Here is a 7,118-nt window from a genome sequence, read left to right on the forward strand (position 1 = left end):
CTGGGTGTGGTGACAGGTGCGGCGAGCTGGTGCAACTTTTGGAAGATGCAAGTAAAAAACATCTCCTTCCATCCAGAACTCACTGCTATTAAGGTGCCCGCGGTGCCTCCTCCCAACAGTTCCCTGTGTCTGTACAATGTGATACTCTGATGGCTGTCTGGGGAGGTTTCTCCCAGCAACGTTTACAACAGCAGAAGCCTGGAAGCGAGATGCCCACCCAGTGGGAAGTCAGTAACACTCATCTGCTCCATCTGTACAACTAAATGCCCCGCAGGTATTAAGAAGAAGAATTGGGTAGGACCAACTACGCTTGCTGAAATAAAACCAGGTCAGGAAAGGGAGCTGCAGACCTCGGCACATAGAACCACCCCTTTGGTGTCACTCTGCAAGCGCAGACGTATCCTCCCAAGGATGTGCGTGGAAAAACCTTCTGGAAGCACACACCAAAAACCTGTTACGCGAAATTGCCTTTGGTGAGACAGACAGGTGGGGAGAAAGAGGCTTTCACTTCTCGTTGTGTGCTTTCCTGTTCTGCTTGGACTTTGAATCATGTGCACAGAGTGTTTTCGTTTTTAAAATCTCATCAGGAAATATCTGGAGGGGGTGGGGTTTGAGGCCAATTTCATTTTCTTCTTTATACTTTTTCTGTATCAAAAAGAATCAAAATCAATGTGTTTAAATGTTGCAAACAAACTTTCACTGTGCTGGGGATAAAGTCCGCGATCCTGGACTCACACAGGGAGGTCCTGAGGCACCAGCGGTTGCCCCATCTCCGCTCTCCTGACTCCTGGGTCTCAACTACAGCCGACCCGATCCACCTTCCTTACCCCCAAACCCCTTGCTCTCTCTCGCCTCTGGGCCTCTGGCCATGCTGCTCCGTCTCCCTGGAACACTCTGCCCTCTCTGATAGCCCTGAAACTTTGCTTCCTCATCTGGGGGCCTGACGCCAGGTGCCTGCCCATCCACCCCACCCACCCCCAGGCAGTCTGGCCCTGCCCCGCTGCCTCCCAGAGCCCTGGCCTGACTTCCATCACGCCAAAGCTCCTACTGTGCCCTAGTGGCCTTCCCACTGGTCCCTCCCTCACTACCTCACAACAGCCTTGACGGTAAGGACAGGGCCTGGTTCACCGATGGCACCCAGGGCCCAGCGCCGCGCGGGGCACATAGTAGGTTTCATAAGTGTCCGCTGACTGGACTGACACATGACTGCCTGACCAGAATGAGGAAGGCACAAGCCGCTGGCACCCCAGGCTCATTGCCGTAGCAGGCCTGCTTATAGAGCGGGACTCCTGGGCCTGGCCCCAGACGGCAGGCCTGCCGAGGCAATCTGGAGGGGCAGACACAGCAACCCGGAGCAGGGCCGCCCGCTCAACTCCAAGGTGGCTTTTATTTCCTCTTCTGCGGGCGCCAAGTCCCTGAACAAATATTTTCCTGGAGTGGAGGAGCGGCTTAGCTCCCAGCCATAAGAGCTGGAAGCACCGCTGGGTCGGGTAGGTTCCAGGAGCCAGAGGAAGAGCAGGGTCTGGCTGCAGCTGGCGGAGGAGGGGTCATCAGAGCTGCCCTCTGGGCGGTGCCCACCCTCCCAGCTCCTCCGTTCAGCAGCAGCCCTGGAAGGCTTTTGCTCCAGGCCTCTCTGCTCATAAATTAGAATCCGCTGGGATTCTGAAGAAAACATGAGCCATGTGGGCTTCCCTCCTTTTTGCTGAAAAAGCTACAGTAGGGTTTAAAGAAACTAATTAGAATCTCAGAAGCACTTTTATAACCTTCCCCCCCTCCCTTTAACTTTCTTATTGCAGAATAAAATACACAGAGTACACTCATCTTAAGTGCATAACTTGATGATTTATTTACAGGTACGTACACCCTTGTAATCATCACCTGCATCAAACTGGAGAATATTCCAAAGAACTTTTCAGAGAAGGGTCCTTCATGTCCCCCTCTCATCAATTCTACACCGTCAGCAGAGGTACCACCAGCTTCTATCACCCATTAGTTTTGCCTGCTCCTGAACTTGGAATGGATTCATGCAGTCTAGGCTCTTGAGTCTGGCTTAATAGATTGCTTGTGATACCATCTACGTTGTATGTGTAGCAGCAGTTTGTTCTTTTTTATGGCTGAGTAGTATTCCATTGTGGGGCTGTAGCACAGTATCTTTATCCAGTCTTCTGTTGATGGACATTTGGATTGTTCCCATGTTTGGGATGTGACGGACATTCTCACACATGCCTTTCAGCTGCCATGTGTTCGCCTTCCACTTGGATCATAGGGTAGGTGTATGTTTGGCTTTAGTTTCCCAAGTGCTCGTATGATTGGCACATTTCCTAACCGCTCAGGAGCATTCCAGTAGCTCCACACGCCCTCCAACAATTGTCCATGTCTGAAGTTGGCCTTTCTGGCAGGTGTGCAGTGGTGTCTTGCACCATTAATAGGCTTTTAACCACTGCTTGACTTTCAGAGCAAGACAGCAGAGCCAGGCGACCACAATGAGCATCCCAAAGACAGAGACTCCCATATCTGCTGTGGGCCCCCACCCCATGCCATGCCTCATGCTGGGTTTATAATAAAGCATCCACCCTCAGGAAGCACCCAGGGTAGCAGGAAGCCAGTGCGGAAACAGACACCCGCAGTGATGGAGTGAGAAGTCCCAGGAGGAATGACTCAGAAGGTATGGGGGCACAGAGGATGCTGTGCCTTTCCTTAGAGGAGCTTTGACCTGGGCCTTAAATTTGAGCAGTCACTGAGGTAGCACTGCTGAGGGCCTGATGTGGGGGCACCCTCACACTCATACCCACACACCCCAAGTGGGTGCAAATCTCATGTGGCTCAAGGATCGGTTGGTATTGGGGTTGTAGGGGGGTGCAGCTGTGTTAGGGAGGGGGAGGATGGGAGAAAGCCAGGCCAGGGCTGTGCCCACGGCCAGGAAGAGCTGGCAGGACCCCAAGCCCCTCTAGGCTCCCTGGCTGGGGGCCTCCTCCAGCTCCTGCAGCTCCAGGAACCAGGATCTTCCCTCCTTCTGAGGCAGCCCAGGCCACCTTTCCCCAGAGACAGGGGGTGGGGTGGGGCTGATGGGGAGAGAGGTGGGAGCACGGCCTCAGGAGCCCCTCTGTGCAGTAGTTCCCTGCAGCCCTGCTGAGAAGATGCTGTCTCTCCCAGATGCTGCTTTGGGGTCCACTGACCATCAGCGCCTAACCTGGGTGGGTGGGTGAGACCGCCTTCCTTGAGGCCCAGATCTGGGACTGTCCCTTCTGCTCCTGTTAGACCCTGCCCTTGATTGCCAGCTCTGAGAACAACCTTATCACAGGTGTCTTTTCCCTCGGGCTCCACGTGAAAAGGTACGAGAGGGAGAAAAAGGGGACGCCCAGTGAGGTGGGGACACGCCCCACAGGTCCTGCCAGTTTTACTCCTTAACGATGTCTCAAATCCAGCCTCTCCTCCCCACCCCAGCCTCCGCTGTCCCTGGGCCTCTGTCCCCTCTCCCTCTGCAATTCCTAATCTTTCCTGCATCTGCTTTGAGGCTCTCCTCCAGCCCTCAGAGAGGTCACGAGGCGGTGACCGCTGCTTTCTTACCACATTGCAGCCTCCTCCCTTCTCACACCTGCTCTCACTACACATCCAGCATGAGGCCTCTTGAGTCCTTATTTTTGCTGAAGCTGTTCCTTCGGCCTGGAATGCCCTCTACCCTTGTTGGAGAGGCTGATTTGAATCTGCCCTTCAAGACTCAATTCAAGTACCACCTCTGGGCACCTCCCCCCTGACTACAAGCGGGGTTAGTTGCCCTGAGCTCCCCACCAGCCCCCATCGAGCTCTCTATCATTGAAACCTCTCTCTCAGTGTCCATCTCCTGCTGGACCCCAAACTCCCTGAGAACAGGGCTGTGCATCTTTGTTCTGGAAGTGATAACACAGTGCTCTCCAGAGAAAACTCAGGAGGCAAGCAAGGCAGAAAATGCAATTTCAGGCAGAAATCGGCTGCAAATTAAGGCGACACAATCAATGTGAGAGAAGATGGCTCATTAGTTTAGAAAATAACTTGAAAGAACTCAGTGGAAAATTCAGAGTCCCCATCCCCATATAATGTACAAATGTGCACACACACACCCACCCTCAGGTCACATGGGTGTGACCTAAAGGTGAGGGGAATATGAAATAGTGCTCAGTTGCTCCGTTCTCACACATGGGGAGGCGGGAGTCTTGGGAAAGCAGAAAAGAGAGGAGGTGAAGGGGGTCAGGTCGTGGGAAGCAGGGCAGCAAGCTGACATCTGAGGACAGATGGGCAGAGAAATTGCTTGAGGCCAGGATGCCAGAGGAACATGAAGATGATGTTTAAACCCCTTCACATTAGCTTCTTCACAGCGAGTCTCAAGCACTCAGGAAAGCCTGTTTTATGGCACCACCTTGTCCAGCAGGGTCCTGGCGTTGGGGTGACCCAGGGCCAGCACAAAGCAGGAAGGAGAATCAACAGAGTGAGGAGAGAGTGGCGGACAGAGTGCAGTTTGGCCCATTTGGATATGACAAAAGCAGGCAGCCCAGGAGACTGGGATCTTGGAAGCGTGTAGCTCCCATGTTGGGGGGACGTCCTTCCCATCCTACCGTCAACTGGGGTCACCACTGTGGGCTCAGGGGCCAGGCTGCCAGCATCCAAATCCCAGCTCTAGTGGGTGGGGTACTTCCCCTCCGTACAGCAAGTTTCGTCTGCAAACTGGGAACAGTTCACAGCAGGGTATCTCCTAGCCGGTTGATAAGGTGTCTGTAGTGATGCTATGTCTAGCAGTGTCTGGCCCACAGTGAAAGTAGTAATATCCAGGGAGCCAGTTCTGCAACCGTGCCCTCACTGTCTAAGGACAGGCAAGAAATACGCACTCGGTGTTTTTGGTGTTTGTTGAGTGAATGAATCATCTGAGGGCTCTCTCAGCCTCTGAGCCTCTCAGGCACAATGTGCCAGGGAGAGTAGAATTCACTCTGCAAAGCTACCCCAAGCCTGCTGTCCCTGCCCCGCCAGCAGGTGCAGGGCCCCAGAAGCAATGGTTCCCCCGCTGCCCTGCGCTCCAAGGACACACCCAGGCTCTGGCGTCAGGGACTGGCCTGCACCCAGGGCCAGAGAGCAGGTCAGCTGCCAAGGGCCCCAGGTGGGGAGACCTGTCCTGGAGGAACAGCTGAGGGGCTGGGTGGGAGTCAGCAGTCTGGGTGAGGGCGGCTTCATGCCTTTAGAGCACCGGGGCTCCTGCAGTGTGCCAAGTTCTTTCAAGCCCCCAAACTTTCACTGTAGTTTTGCCCTAACGTGCAGACAACTTTTTTTAGACCTTTGGCACCTGAGACAGTTTACTAATGAGTTTCCAGGAGCTGCAAGACACTGAGCAAACAGACTAGGTAGCAAACTTTGGGTCAGAAGGAGGAAAGGAATCATGTCCTTGAGGAAAGGAATAATCTAACGTGCAGACAACTTTTTTTAGACCTTTGGCACCTGAGACAGTTTGCTAATGAGTTTCCAGGAGCTGCAAGACACTGAGCAAACAGACTAGGTAGCAAACTTTGGGTCAGAAGGAGGAAAGGAATCATGTCCTTGAGGAAAGGAATAATCTAGAAGGAGAGGCTGGGCGGGAGAGAGTAAAGCAGAGAGCCTGAGAGGAGGCGAAATGAAGGCCTGACGCAGAGCTGGGGGGAGGAGGGCAGAGGTGGACGTGGCTTCCCTTACAGGGAAGGGGACAAGGAAGGACATCACCAGGCCAAGACGATACTCAACCACCACCACAGCCCGAAATGACAAGTACCGTTTATTAGTTACATGAATGGGCCCCGCCACAGGCTGGGCGCCGTCCCACAGACCAGCAGAGGTGAGCAGTCACAGACCCCATTCCCACCCCCGAGTTGTGTTCAGTCATACACTCTGCGCAGAAAGTCCCCGGATGGAACACAGGTTCCCTTCGTTGGGTGGGGCGTCCCTCTGAGTCACAGACGGTCCCCTCTCAGAGGGGTCAACGGGGCGGCTGGAACGTTGTCAAATTAAATAAGCAAGCACAGGAGTTCCCAGGAGCCAGGGCCGGGGGCCTCTGGTCCTAGCAAAGGTGTGAGAAGAGGGCCGTCCAAGGTGTCTGAGACGCAGGCCTTGGCTCCAGGCCTCTGTGGGGCCTGTGGCCTCAGGTCAGCTGGACTGGGGCCGACACAGCTTCATTGTCATTTAGGAGACGGTTCTTCGAACTTGGCAACACAGAAATTTACATCAGGCCTTATATAACCTTTGCTGAACCTACCAAACTCCAGAAGAATTTTAGCAAAGACAAAAAAACAAGCCAACTAGAGGGACTCTGGCCCCAGACTCCCTCCCCACAGGAAAGAGGAAGGCATGGAGCTTTTAGCCAAGTTTCTCAATATCACTAGCACTGAGAGAAAAAGCTGGTCACAGCCACACGACCAGCACAGAAAGAAGCAAAGGCAGTGGAGTTCACGTGACTACTTTATATTAAAGTTTATTACATTTGGAAAAACTACTGTACAGGGAAAAACCCATTGGATTAAGTAGAGTTTTGCCAAAAGCAAAAGACTATCACTCTTTGGAACATTCCTGATTCCAGCCCAGGGCGGGGCCACAGGAGCTAATCGAAAGTGAACCTGGTCCTTCGTGGGGCAGCTCAGTGCAGGTGTGCCCAAGACCCCTCTCAGCACCTCCCAGGAAGAAGTGTCCCCCAGAGGGGACGTCAAAGGAAGGGCTTGGTCTGTGGGAGATTCTCGGGGCCCACCACACCTTTCCCACCCCCACGGTCCTCTCTCCTCGGTCCCCAGACTGAGGCGCCAGGATTCCATTCTCACACAGGCCCCTCAGCATCACAGCTGCCCTGGCCACCGCCCTGGCCCCAAGTTCATGGACAAGGGCATGACTGCTCAAAGAGGGGACTGCCCATGGCAGCCGGAATCTACCAGCCCACCAACGGGGCCCCCCAGCAGACACTCCATACCCTGTTGCACACATGAGCGACAAACTCAGAGACAACACACGAGCTAAGCCTATACGCTGGCTTCGGATTTGGTTCTCCTAGTCAAAAAAAAAAAGAAGAAGAAGAGGAAGGTCTTCTTAACCCTGATGCTATCTCCTGACGGTAGATTAGGGAAGCAGATGGGGGATGA

Source organism: Camelus bactrianus, chromosome 15 (genome assembly GCF_048773025.1).
Source record: "Camelus bactrianus isolate YW-2024 breed Bactrian camel chromosome 15, ASM4877302v1, whole genome shotgun sequence".
In the NCBI taxonomy this organism is placed as follows: domain Eukaryota; kingdom Metazoa; phylum Chordata; class Mammalia; order Artiodactyla; family Camelidae; genus Camelus; species Camelus bactrianus.